Below are 13818 nucleotides of genomic sequence, written 5' to 3'. Positions count from 1 at the left end.
GCCTCCCAGAGTGCTGGGATTACAGGCGTGAGCCACCATGCCCAGTTTCTTCCTTTTTTTGGAATCTTTCTTTTTGTTAGAGTACTATCCTCAAGTAATTTATTTTTTTCAGGAGAAGAGGAATGGGAGTTAAAATTCTGAGTTCTTTCCTGCCTGAAAATGCCTTTTTAATTTTTGTTGTTATATTTGACTAATATAGAATTCTAGGTCTAAAGACCTAGAATTATACTCTACTCTTAGTATATTTGACATATACCCTTGCAATATGCACAGTAGGTGAGGTCCCACTGATTACCATCCCTCCACCCATCCACCCCCCCTCCCCTCCCCTCACTCTCCTTCTTTCTGGGCTATAATTGTGTTTTATCTTTCATATGAAAGTGTGGGTGATTATATATTGGTTTCATAATAGTATTGAGTACATTGGGTATTTTTTCCACTCTTGAGATACTTTACTAAGAAGAATATGATATAAACACAACAATTAAATAAGTGAGGTAAATGATATTTTAACCAGTTTGATGTAAACATTCCAAATTGTATATAAAATGAGCACTTTGTACCCCATAAATGCAGTAATGTGCACAGTTATGATCTAGTAAAAAAGAGTAATTTTTCCTCATACTTTGCAGCTATTATTCTAGTATTTGTTTTGTTTTGTTTTGTTTGCATGTAGTTCTGCTAATGAAGATTTCCATTTCTTTGTAGACAATCTTTTTCTCTTCTCTCAAGAAGCTTTAAGGATCTTCCCTTTATTCTCAGTATTTATAGAATTTTACAAGGATGTATATTAGGTGCAAGTCTTTTTATTCTTTCATACTACTTCCCACTCAGTGATCTTTTCAAACTGAAATCTTTCTTCAATTATGAGAATTTTTCTTCTGTGCGTGTGTGTGTTTTGAAACAGGTTCTCACTCTGTTGCCCCCTCCCCCACTAGAATGCAGTGGCATCATCCTAGCTTATTGCAACCTCAAACTCCTGGGCTCAAGCCATCCTCCTGTCTCAGCCTCAAAGTAGCAGTGACTACAGGAGAGCGCCACCATATCTGGCTAAGTTTTCTGTAGAGATTTTTTTTTTTTTTTTTTGGTAGAGTTGAGTTCTCACTCTTATTCAGGCTGGTCTGGAACTTCTGGTCTCAAGTGTTCTCCCACCTTGGTCTCCCAGAATGCTAGGTGTGAGTCACTGTTCCAGAGCCTCTTCTGTTTTTCAAATTACTTCTTCCTCTCTTTTATTTGTTATTTCTTTCTGGCATTCCATATAAATGAATGTTGACCCTCCTGAATGAATAGTTTATATGTATTTTGAAACTTTCCTCCCAAATTTCGCTGGAGTTGAGACCAGACCTAGACACACTTGCATGAAAGCATGCTTTGAAAAGAAGACTAAAGGTGTGATTTTAAATATGGGAAGCCCAGGCCTCAGGTGCATATAGAGGTCTATACCAGCAAGGTGGTCCCTGCAGTCTTTTCTATACAAATTATACCTCAGGGTAATCAAATATGTAATGATGGGAAGTTTCTTTTCTTACAAATATTCTAGTTTGTGAGCCACGGTACTCACCTGATAACTGGGCACTTTTGACTGACTGAACTGGAGCCCACTCAATACTAAAGTGTACAATCTCTCTTCCTGTGCCCTGTCTCCTAAACACACATCAGTGTCTATTTGCGTCTATACATATTATGTGGGGTCATTTGCTTTGTGACCATGAGGGAAGGGAAGAGCTTTTCGTGTTGAGAAGGGCTAAAAAAGGATAAGGGGAGCTCTAGGGGGTGATACGGTATCGATTCCTTTTCTAGACCTTTAACGCTCATGGTTAAGCACATGATCACTGTAAATTACTGGACCTGCCTAAGGGAGACTTTGGGAGACTGAGCAAAAGCTGAACTGTTTCAAGGCTCAGGTGACAGAGTGTAGCATAGAGTTGGGGAGGATGCCTTTCTAATCCAGGACAATTTGGACATTCCAAGAATCACAAGCTCTGGGGGGCTCACAGAAAGCACTGTTAGTGTGGGCACTGGCATCTCAGCATGACCACTTAGCAGTTAGACTTCAACAGGTAGCCTTGCAAGCAAAAGATGTGAAGAAGTGGAAACTGGAACAACATAGGAAAAACAGGGTGGGCCTCCATGAAATAAATGGGGTGGGACACTTGAAAGTGGTGTGTGGTTTGACTATTATGCAGACTGTAACCTAATAAGCACACACAAATTAGTAATAGCAAAAGGTGGAACAGTCTTCTTTTCTAGAATACGTAATAACATCCTCCAGGGGCCAATTTTAGGGACCCTCTTGATACTTTAGAGTTGTTTGAAGTTCTGTGCAGGGACAGAGGGATATGGCAACTCCTCTGAGTAGTCTGTTGCCTGGAGCTCAGCAGATTTCCCTGTACAGAGAATTACTGTGCCTTGTTCATTCTCGACCAAGAAGTTTCTTACCTTCAGTTCTTAGCAGGTTAGATTTCGACAGGAGCCCCACAAGATCGATAGTGAGTGTAGGAGTCTGGTATTGACCTATGTAGTGTCTAGGAGGCTGCATAGTAGATGTCACCCGAAGCCTTCAAGGAATGGCAAGAGCAACATAAAAAAACTTTGTATAAGTTCTAGTAAGCAAGAAGACAAGACAGGGATACAATTGACAATGACATACTGATGGATGATAAAGATAGAGCAGAACTTCTTGTTCTCACGTTGTACCTGTGTTTTCTAGTACCTGATGAGATTTGCATTCTGAAGAGTCTACTCCAGTGCTTTTCACTTTTAACATGTATATGCGTCACCTAGGGATTTTGTTAAAATGAGATTTTGATTGGTAGGTCTGAGTGGGGCCCAAGAATATGTGCTTCTAACAAGCTCCCAGGTGAACATGCTGTTGGTCCTGGAAACACACTTTGAATAGCAAGAGTTTGGACCAGATATTGGTAAAGGAAGAAAAGTCCAGGGGAGGTAAAGTGGTTGTCAAAAGAGTATCTCATTGCTTTAACTAAGTTCAAGATGTCTGGTTTGGACAAATTATCTCTCTCAGTGTATTGGGAGAACTTGCAAATAAGATCTCTAAGCCATTATTGGAGATCATTTTATTTTCATCAACTTGGAGAATAGGAGAGATGCTAAAAGCCTGAAGACAGGCAAACGTGATCATAGATTTCCAAATGGAAATGATAGAGGAAGTGTAAATGGATAGATCAGTAAGCTTGATATTGATTCTAAGAGACAATACTAAATTGATTATTTTTAAAGGATGATTTATATTCACTGGACCCAGTGTGATTTCACTGGGAACAGACTAGTTTATCTTTGATGGGTTAACTAGAATGATAAGTCAGGGCAGTATGGTAGACAGAGAAATAAGTGAAATTTAGCAAAACACATCTGAGGACTTTCATGGTATTATTTACACCAAGCAGCACAGTAGGGACTGGCTGTAAGAATAATTAGGGGGATTAGTATCTGGTTGATCAAGTCTGCCCAGAGGGCCCATTAATGATTAATAGCTCCCAAAGGAATGTCTGCAGGCCTATCATAAATCTTCAACCTTGGCCTGGTCAATTTCAGCAATTTGATTGATTTTTAGATCAGTGGTTCTCAAATGCTAAGAGTACTCAGAATATTTGGGGGGCAGGGGATGATTGTTAAAAATGTAGCTTCCGGGCGGCACCTGTGGCTCAGTCAGTAAGGTGCTGGCCCCATATACCGAGGGTGCAGTTCGGCCCCGGCTGAACTGCAACAAAAAAATAGCTGGGCGCTGTGGTGGGCGCCTGTAGTCCCAGCTACTTGGGAGGCTGAGGCAAGAGAATTGCTTAAGCCCAGGAGTTAGAGGTTGCTGTGAGCTGTGTGATGCCACGGTACTCTACCGAGGGCCACAAAGTGAAACTCTGTCTCTACAAAAAAAAAAAAAAATGTAGCTTCCAAGTCTCCCATCCTGGACTCTGATTTGGAAGGTCTGGATCAGGACACACCAAAAACACATCTATGTTTTTAATGATCATTTCAAGTGATTCTGAAAAAAGTGCTCTGTGAAGCTCAATTTGGAAAAAAAAAATCTCTGATGAATAGGAATGAACATAAGCAACTCTGAACACTTAAAAAATGTCTATCCTCTATTTGCTTAAAGGATAGTATTATTGCCCTAGAGAGAGAGCCCCTGTCCTGCGACTACTCATTTTCTTTTTTAGAGACAGAGTCTTATTTTGTTGTCCTCGGTAGAGTGCGGTGGCATCACAGCTCACAGCAACCTCCAGCTCTTGGGCTTAGGTGATTTTTTGCCTCAGCCTCCTGAGTAGCTGGGATTACAGGTGCCCGCCACAACACCCGGCTATTTTTGTTGTTGTTGCAGTTTGGCTGGGGCTGAGTTTGAACCTGCCACCCTTGGTATATGGGGCTGGCACCCTACTCACTGAGCCACAGGTGCCGCCCTCCTCACTTTCGTGATACTGAATGAGATGAAATGCGAGAAAGTATTTTTACCTTCGGTCTATATTGTTTGAATTAATTATTTTAAAGAGAAATTGAGAAAGTGGAGTACACATACTTTTGCTATTTCTCCCATTAAGTATAACTAAAAACTCTTGACATTGTGTATAAAATAAGCATAATAAGACCATTGCTAGGTAGTCTGCCTTCTCTCTACCCAATGGGACCCAAGAAATGTCACAGTGGTGAGTTCCTTGGGTTTTCTTTCTGCCTCACATATCCTAGACTTGGATCTGAAGAACGCAGCAATTGCAAAGGCTAGCAATCCAGAGGTGCCAATGAGTACAGACAAAAAAAAAAAGCCTGTAGGAAATCCTGCTCTCTCTAGACAAAAGACCAGGAAGGAGTAGCCTAGCAAGACAGAAAACTTTTAGATTGTAACTGCTATGCTCTAGCCAAACACTACATAAAAATTGTGGCATCAGCCCCAGCCATGCCAGCAAAGGCCTAGTGTAGAGCATAGATTTCCACCCATACAAGATTATAATCAGCCACCCCAACCCCTCTGCCAGGTGATATCACTGGGAGCCTGGAAGAGAGTCAGGACTTTAGCCACTGCTCAGGCGTAAAGAGGCCTCCTTCTCTTATAGCAGCAGTCCTCAACCTTTTTGGTACCAGGGACCAGTTTCATGGAAGACAATTTTTCCCATGGACTGGGGGAGAGTGGGTAGGGATGGTTTCAATATGATTCAAGTGCATTACATTTATTGTGTACTTTCTTTCTATTATTATTACACTGTAATATGTATATAATGAAATAATTATACAACTCACCATAATGAAGAATCAGTGGGAGCCCTGAGCTTATTTTCCTACAACTTGACAGTCCTAGTGCTAACATCACTGCCTTAGCTCCACATCAGATCATCAGGCATTAGATTCTCATAAGGAGGGCACAACCTAGATCTCTTGCATGTGCAATTTGCAGTAGGGTTCACGCTCCTATGAGAATCTCATGCTGCCATTGAACTGACAGGAGGCGGCACTCAGGCTGTGATGTGAGTGATGGTGAGCGGCTATAAATACAGATGAAGCTTCGCACACTCCCCCCTCCCCCTTGCCTCCTGCTGTGAGGCCTGGTTCCTAATAGGCTGCAGACTGGTACTGGTCTGTGGCCTGGGGACTGGGGACTGCAGTATTACAGTGTCAGCAAAAGCCAGGGCACACTAATAAGTCTGTTTACACCTCTCAGCCAGGGAAGGATGAGTGGAGCCTGAGCGGGGAGCTGTAAGCTCTATCTCCACTCAGCAACACATCCTCAGGTGTGGAAGAGGCTACAGGGGTAACCTGGGCTTTTATTATCACCTAATGGTAACATGGCAACATCTCCTCTTTGTTCTGACAGAACAGTGTTACAGGAAGTCGGCTAAAACAGGAAGTTTACATAAGAGCCAGAGGCTTAAAACATAATGTCAGAAACATCAACTTTTTCAAGTGAAAATCATCATACCAAGAACCAGGAAAATCTTAAGCTGATTGAATAAAGACAATGAATAGATGCTGTATTAATTTCCCAGTTCTGGAGCCTGGAAGTCTGAATTCAAGGTGTTTCCAGGGCCATGCTCCCTCTAAAACCTCCCTTCCTTGCCTCTGCCTAGCTTTTAGTGTGGCCATCAATTCTTGGCATCCTATGGGGGGGGTCACAGCTTCATTGCTCCAATCTCTTCTTCTGTCACCACATAGCATTCTCTTCGTGTCTATTTCTTGATTATTTAGTCTTACAAGGATATTGGATCAGGATCCTTATATTGGATCAGGATCCAAACTAATGAACTCCTCTTAACTTGATTACCTTTGCAAAGACCCTATTTCCGTATAAGGTCATAGTCATAGGAACTGGGGTTAGGAAATCAACATGTTTTTTTATTTAGGGGGCACAATTTAACCCATAATAGATAACAACACTGCGATGGCAGAAATGTTTGAATTATCTGTTAAATACATTAAAGCCACTGTGATAAAAATGATTCAACAAGCAAATGTGAATACACTTGAAACAAATGAAAACATAGAAAGCCTCAGCAAAGAAAAAGAAGATATAATGAAGAAAAAAATGGGTATTTTAGAACCGAAAAATACAATCACTGAGATATAACCCATGACACCCCTCCCCCATGCAGTACAGTGTGGAAAGATACCAGCTATGTGGGAGAAGAGGGAAGTAAGCCCTGAACTTTGCCTTGGGCCCCAACACTTGGCCCACTCCAGCTAAGAACTGGGCAGGCCCCCCACATTTCCAAACTCTAGGCTGGTACCCACAGAGTGAGCTCAAAGCCCACCCAGTATAAGGTGGGATCCCATAATCCCAGGCTCTAGACCTGCCTGGTGGAATTTGTCTCTGGGCCTACTACAGACAGCATCAAGACAGCTCCAGAAGCCCCAGGCTACAGATTGGCCCCAGTCCTAGGGCAGACCCCATGGACTCAGGCTCAAGACTCCAGATGACCCCTGCCTGCATTTGTCTGGGCCCTGCAGTCCTAGTCATCAGAGCCAGCCCTCACAGACCCAGCCTGAGGTATGGGATCAGGTCTACCTAGTCCCAGGCCAGACCCTATATCCCTGTGCTATAGTCCAGAGCTGGGTCACTTCATGTAGCCCCTAGCTTTAAATCTGCCCTAATGCCAGGTTGGCACCTCTGGTCTCATATATAGGTTGGCACCAAAGAACATAGGCTCTAGGCCTTCCCAGAGCCAGGCCAGTCCCTGTAGTCCTGACCTCCAGGCTGGCCCTTCTAGCCCTGTGCTCTGGATGGATCTAGGACCCCAAGCTAGTCTCCAAAACCCTAGGTTCCAGGACAGCTCCTATGGCTCTAAGTATCAGGCCAGCTTCTGTGATCCCAAGTTCCAGATCAGTTCATGTGAATCTAGGCTCCACAAACTATCCCAGCACCAGGCTGGGCATAGGCTCCAGGCTGATCCTTTGGCTCCAGATTTTATAGACTATGAAGACTGAATCATGAAGAAATAGGAAATCTGAACAGATCAATCACAAGAACAGAGGCTGAATAAGTAATTTTTAAAAATCTATTAAATTCAGCACATCAAAATTTGTGGGAGACAGCTAATGCTTTTCAAAAGAGGAATTTATAACCCTAAATCCATATATTAGGAAATAAGAAAAATCTCAAATCTATAATGTAAACTGACACCTTCAGAACCTAGGGGGAGGGTGATGCCCGTAGCTCAGTGGGTAGGGCACTGGCCACATACACCCAGGCTGGCAGGTTCGAACAGCCCAGGCCAGCTAAACAACAATGACAACTACAACAAAAATGTAGCTGGGTGTTGTGGTGAGCGCCTGTAGTTCCAGCTACTTAGGAGGCTGAGGCAAGAGAATTGCTTAAGCCCAAGAGTTTGAGGTTGCTGTGAGCTGTGACGCCACATCACTCTACCTGGGGGACATAGTGAGATCCTGTCTCAAAAAAAAAAAAAAAAAGAACCTAGGGGGAAAAAGAGCAAAATAAACCCAAAGTAATCAGAAGGCAGGAAACAATAATGACAAAAGTAGAAATCAACAAATTTGGCAACATAAAAGCAATAGAGAAAATCATTGAAAAAAGGAGCCTATTCCTTGAACAGTTCAATAATATGATGAGCCTCTAGGACAGTGATTTTCAACCAGTGTGCTGTGGCACATTGGGTAATGCCATGAAAAATTTTAAAGATCACTGATTAAATTAGTTTTGAAAGAAAGTCAAAGCACATTAAATATATTATTTTTTACTCTTTTTTTGATCAACATAATTTAAGCATGCTGCAGAAGTTTAACTATAGGTTCAAGTGTACTATGAGATAAAAAGGTTGACAAACACTGCTCTACGAAGACTAGCAAAAGGGAGGGGGGGAGAGAGAAGGCACAAATTACCAATAGCCAGAATGAAATAAAGGATAGCAGTACAGACCTTATAGACATCAAAAGGCTAATAAAAGTATGCTATAATAAACTCCATATATGTAAAATTGAAAATTTAGGTGGAATGGACCAATTTCTTTTCTTTCTTTTTGAAACAGAGTCTTACTCTATCTCCCTGGGTTGAGTGTTAAGGCATTATAGCTCACAGCAACCTCAAACTCTTGGGTTCAAGCGATACTCTTGCCTCTGCCTCCTGAATAACTGGCCCTAGAGGCTCCTGTGGCAACTCCCAGTTAGTTTTTCTATTTTTAGTAGAGACAGAGTCTCACTCTTGCTCAGGCTGGTCTCAAACTCCTGAGCTCAAGCAATCCACCAGCCTCGGCCTCCCAAAAAAAAATTACAGGCGCATGTGAGCCACTGCACCTAGCCTTGGACCAATTTCTTAAAAAATATAAACTCTGCAACTCAGCCAAGATAAAATAGATTATTTGAATAGCACTACAACTGTTAAGGAAATTGAATTCATAATTTAAATTTCCTAAAAAGAAGTATGTAGATAGTCCAGATGGCTTCACTGGAAAATTATGCCAAACATGTAAAGAAGAATTTATGCCAATTCTGCCATTCTCTTTCAGAAAATAGAAGGAAGGAACGCTTCCAATTTATTTTAGGGAGCTAGTATTAACCTGATACCCAACCAGACAAGACATCATAAAATAAAGAAAGCTATACACTAAAAACTCTCATGAATATACAAGTTAAAGTTTATAATGAGATATTAACAAATAGAATACAGAATGTATAAAAAGTTTAGGCTCAGTGCCTGTAGCTCAGCGGCTAGGGCACTGGCCACATACACCAGGGCTGGTAGGTTCGAATCCAGCCCGGGCCGGCCAAACAACAATGACAACCGCAACCAAAAAAAAGCCGAGCGTTGTGGTGGGCACCTGTAGTCCCAGCTACTTGGGAGGCTGAGGCATGAGAATCGCTTCAGCCCAAGAGTTTGAGATTGTTGTGAGCTGTGACGCCACAGTACTCTACTGAGGGTGACATAGTGAGAGTCTGTCTCATAAAAAAAAAAAAAAGTTTATACTCCACGACTAAGTGGGGCTTATTCCAGGGATACAAGGCTAGTTCAGTATTTCAAATCGATCAAAGTAATCTGCCACACTAACAGGCTGCAGAAGAAAACTTACATGGTGTAGAAAAGGGATTTCACAAAATTCAATACCCATTCAGAATAAAAAAAAAAAAAAACCTTCAGTCCACTAGGAAGAGAGGAGAACAGCTACAAAAAACCTACAGCTAACTTTATACTTAATGCTTAATGGTAAAAGACCAAATGCTTTACCCCTAAGGAATCTTTATTCCTAAAGATTGGAAATATGTCAAGAATGCCCACTCTTGTCATTCTTACTCCACTTTAGTGCTAGAAATTTTGGTTAGTGCAGTAAGGTGAGCAAAGGAAATAAAAGGCACACAAAATGGAAAGGACTATTTACAAATGACATAATTATCATCACAGAAAATACCAGAAATCTTAAAAACCCCTTCTTGAACTAACAAGTACATTCAGCTTTTAGAAAACCATAAAGCTTTTAGAAAACAGTACAGGAGAAAACCTTTGGGATCTCAGGCTAGGCAAATAGTTCTTAGAGTTGACATCAACATCATAGGATACTAGATCAACATCCAAAAGTCAATCATATTTCTATATGTTAGTAATATGTGGACGCTGAAATTAAAAATGCAACACAGTTACAACTGCTCAAAATATGTGATGCTTAAGTGTAAATATAATTAAACATGTATGCTGAAAACAACAAAACTGTGATGAAAGAAATTAAAGAAGATCTACGTCAACAGAGAGAAACACCAGGGATGAAAGGCTGAACATAGTAAAGAGGTTAACTTTCCCCAAATTGGTCTACAGGTTGAATGCAATTCCTATCAAAATCCCAGCAAGAATTTTTTGTAGATATAGACATGTTTATTTTAAAATTTATATGTTGTGTTGTTTATTAAAAAATTATATGTAAAGGAACAGGCTCTAGAATAGCTAAAATGTAGTGAAAAATAAGATTAAAATGTATGAAATCACTCTATCTGAGGCTAAGGTTTACTATGAAGCTTCAGTTGACAAGACAGTGCAGTACTGATAGAGGGACAGATATAGATCCATGGGACAGAACAGAGGAGCCAGAAATAGACTTACACAAATATGCTAAACTGATTTTTGAGAAAGTGTAAAAGAAATCCAATGGAGAAAATACAACTTTTTCCATAAACAGTGCTAGAACAATTGGACATTGATAGGTCCCCAAAAGAAAAAAAATCTCAACCAACATACTACATCTTACACAAAAATTAACTCGGATCATGAAGGCTGGGCATGGTGGCTCATGCCTGTAACCCTAGCACTCTGGGAGGTCGAGGTGGATAGATTACTTGAGCTCACAGGTTGGAGACCAGCCTGAGCAAGAGTGAGACCCTGTCTCTAAAAAAAATAGCCAGGTGTTGTGGCGGGCACTTGTAGTCCCAGCTTTTCAGGAGGCTGAGGCAAGACAATCACTTGAGCCCATGAGTTTTTTTTTTTTTTTTTTGTAGAGACAGAGTTTCACTTTATTGCCCTCGGTAGAGTGCCGTGGCATCACACAGCTCACAGCAACCTCCAACTCCTGAGAGCCCATGAGTTTGAGGTTGCTGTGAGCTATGATGCCATGGCACTCTACCCGGGGTGACAAAGTGAGATTCTAGCTCAAGAAAAAGATCATGAATTTAAGTGTAAAACTATAAAGCATTTAGAAAACAACACAGGAGAAAAATCTTTGGGATCTAGGGGTAGGCAAATGGTTCTTAGATTGGACACTGAAAGCATGATCCATAAAAGGACGAGTTGGTAAATCAGACTTCATCAAAATTAAAAGTTATGTCCTTTTACAGAGGATGAAAAGACAAGCTACTGGCTGGGAAAAAGTATAGGTATTTGCAAACCACACATCCAGCAACAGATTAGTACGTGAAATATATAAAGAACTCTTAAAAGCTTAACAATAATAACAACAACAACAAACCCCAATCAATTCAATTAGAAAATAGACAAAAGTCACGCAGAGGCATTCCTTGGATAAGGAGATACAGATTGCAAATAAACACAAGAAATGATGTTTAACATTGTTAAGGAAATGCAAATTAAAATCCCAATGAGATATCACTACATAGCTGTCAGAATAAATAAAATTAATGTTAGTGACAACGCCAAATGCTGGCAAGGATATGAAGAAATCAAATCACTTATATATTGTTGTTTGGAATGTAAAACAGTACAATTTTTGGAAGAGTGTGCCTATTTCTTATAAAAACAAATTATAACTACCATGTGACCCAACAATTTCACAGAATAGTTGCTGTTTCCAGAGTTGTCTTCTAAGCATATAAGGCATAAATAACTGAAAAATATTACCCATAAAACATTAAGGCACATGAGCGGGCTGCACATGGAGGTTGAGAATTAGGGACCTCCCATCTTCTTGGGCTTGTTCCTCTCCTCTCCTCTCCTCTCCTCTCCCCTCCCCTCCCCTCCCCTCCCCTCCCCTCCCCTCCCCTCCCCTCCCCTCCCCTCCCCTCCTCTCCCTCCCTTCCCCTCCTCTCCCTTCCCTTCCCCTCCCTTCTCCCACCTCTCTCCTCACCCCTCTCCTCCTCTCATATTTTCTTTTCTCCCTTCCCTTCCCTTTCCTTCCCTCCCCTCCCCTCCCCTTCTCTTCCCATCCCTTCCCTTTTCCTTCTTTTCTTTTTTTGAGACAGTCTCACTCTGTTGCTCAGGCTTGAGTGCCATGGCATTAGCCTAGCTTGCAGCAACCTCAGACTCCTTGGGTTCAAGTGATCCTCCTGCCTTAGCCTCCCAAGTAGCTGGGACTATAGGTGCCTACCACTATGCCCAGCTAATTTTTCTATTTTTTTTGGTCCGGGGCTGGGCTTGAACCCACCACCCTTGGTATGTGGGGCCAGTGCCCTACTCCTTGAGCCACAGGTGCTGCCCTAATTTTTCTATTTTTAATAGAGATGGGGTCTCACTCTTGCTCAGGCTGGTTTCGAACACTTGAGCTCAAGTAGTCCTCCCCCTTCAGCCTCCCAGAGTGCTAGGATTACAGGCGTGAGCTATATGTCCAGCCTCTCCTTGGACTTTTTCATCCTCATTATGGAAAAGCCCTGTCTTTCCCCTTCACTTACCTTTGAAATCGAGGAAGTGGTGGCTTCTCTGTTCTCAACTGTCTAGCTTGTGTGGCAATTGTGCTCAAGAGTTGACTTTGGGTGCCTCTGAAACTCCAGGCAGGTTGTACACCTTTCACCTTCCCTAGGCCTAACTAGATACCTAACACAGGAGCCACCAAACCCTTGAAGCAGGCAAAGAAGCATTCCCTTCCTGTTGGTGCCAGCCACACTACCCGGGATAGGTGCTGGATGGAACCATTGGCTGAGATCCAATCTGCTCTACTTCCACAGGCCAGTGGTTTGTGGCTTCCCTCAGGCTTGCATAGGCCTCCTGGCTTACCTTCAAGGAAAGACTCAAAGATTGTGACCCTTCACTGATTTTTCCAAGGGAAGGAGAGCTCATTTCCTTTCCATGAGCAGTTGTCCCTTTTCGTCTCCTCCTCATTCAGAGAGTTTCTTCTGGGGGCCTCTTCTCCCCAACCTGTGACACCTCCTATGATTCCTACCCTCCTCTTTTCTTTCTTTCTTTCTTTCTTTTTTTTACAGCAAGGACAAATTTGATTAAGTATAGATTACTGGTTATTTAAAAATGCATGAGAAAGGGTGGCGCCTGTGGCTCAGTGAGTAGGGCGCCGGCCCCATAGACCAAGGGTAGCAGGTTCAAATCCGGCCCTGGCTAAACTGCAACAACAAAAACAATAACAACAAAAAATAGCCGGGTGTTGTGGCAGGCGCCTGTAGTCCCAGCTACTCAGGAGGCTGAGGCAAGAGAATCGCCTAAGCCCAAGAGCTGGAGGTTGCTGTGAACTGTGAGTTGTGATGCCACAGCACTCTACCGAGGGCAACAAAGTGAGACTCTGTCTCAAAAAAAAAAAAAAAAAAGACAGTGCCTGTAGCTCAACGGAGTAGGGCACAGGCCCCATATGCCAGAGGTGACGGGTTCAAACCCAGCCCTGGCCAAAAAACTGCAAAAAAAAAAAAACCATGAGAAAAGACAAACATACAAAGGCTGTATCATACAACTGATTTTTTCTAAACTCAATACTTTTGAAATACAAAACAATGATCATTACCCCCAAAAGGCAGTTTATTGACACAAATTAATTTTTAAGTTGGCCTATAACTTGTTTTCACTCAATTTTGTTTATAAATGTTACTGAATTTTTACATTTCATCTCCTATCAGAACTTTTTTTCATATGTTTACTTCTCAAAGTAGTATGTAGTTATGTCTTTTAATTAATATTAGCCAACTAGAGGAAGCTTTCCTAAGTCACAAGAA

This window comes from Nycticebus coucang, chromosome X, assembly GCF_027406575.1.
Source record: "Nycticebus coucang isolate mNycCou1 chromosome X, mNycCou1.pri, whole genome shotgun sequence".
Lineage (NCBI taxonomy): Eukaryota > Metazoa > Chordata > Mammalia > Primates > Lorisidae > Nycticebus > Nycticebus coucang.
Note: the sequence above shows the minus strand (reverse complement) of the source record.